This window comes from Eimeria mitis, genomic scaffold (assembly GCF_000499745.2).
Source record: "Eimeria mitis Houghton genomic scaffold, Emh_scaff1407, whole genome shotgun sequence".
Taxonomy (NCBI): Eukaryota; Apicomplexa; class Conoidasida; order Eucoccidiorida; family Eimeriidae; genus Eimeria; species Eimeria mitis.
In genome coordinates this window covers 10,548-11,358 of record NW_013569096.1, presented here as the reverse complement: position 1 = coordinate 11,358, position 811 = coordinate 10,548, and positions in this window count along the sequence as shown.

Sequence of the window (811 nt, the reverse complement as noted above, 5' to 3'; positions counted from 1 at the left end):
GAAAGAAAGCCTGCGGTTCAAGACACGCTGACCGTCCGGTCCAGGATGACCAACGACAACCAAGCAGGAAACCCGCAACCCCAAATGCTGGACTGTTGTTCCTGCAGCGTATATATTGAACTCGATGTGACTCCAGGCTGCGGGGTCCCCGTTATGAAGAAATGGATAACTTCAATGGCCCCGTTGCTTGCAGTAGCAGGGCTGCCACTGTAAGACGTAGCACTACAATGCTGCACTGGGACACCCCACAGATGTCATATAATCCACAATGCGAGCAATTATTGAGCAAACAGAAGTAAACAAAACGAAGAATCACATCTTATGGAGGATCAACAGGCCTGGACGCGCTGTAGCTCGGCCCACAGTTTAGGGCTGCCGGCGCCAACACTGCAACTCTGGCTGTAGTGCACAGACACTACAACGGAACTCAAGTGGAACTTTAAGAGCTAGTTAACTGTAAAAGAACTAATACAATACTTATAGAGAGATGTTGTATTACTTTAGATAGAAAATTAAGGTAACCAAGTCAAGAGTGCTCAGCCACCAAACCAGGTTGGGGCTTGCTGTTAGACTAATGCCGTCCACTACACCGGCAGTTCCCACACTGGAAAAACCTTTGAGCAGTTCTCTCCTTCTTGAGCCTGAAGCTCTTTGAGAGTGGCTTTATTCTTCTCAACGGACGTTTCAACTTCTTTAGTGAATAGATACAACACCGCACCAGTAGCTGGCACAACTAGCAGTGTTGTAACATGAGTTAGCGCAGAGTTAGCTCAGGAGCCTATCGACAGCTTTGGCATGCTGCGCGTAAGCG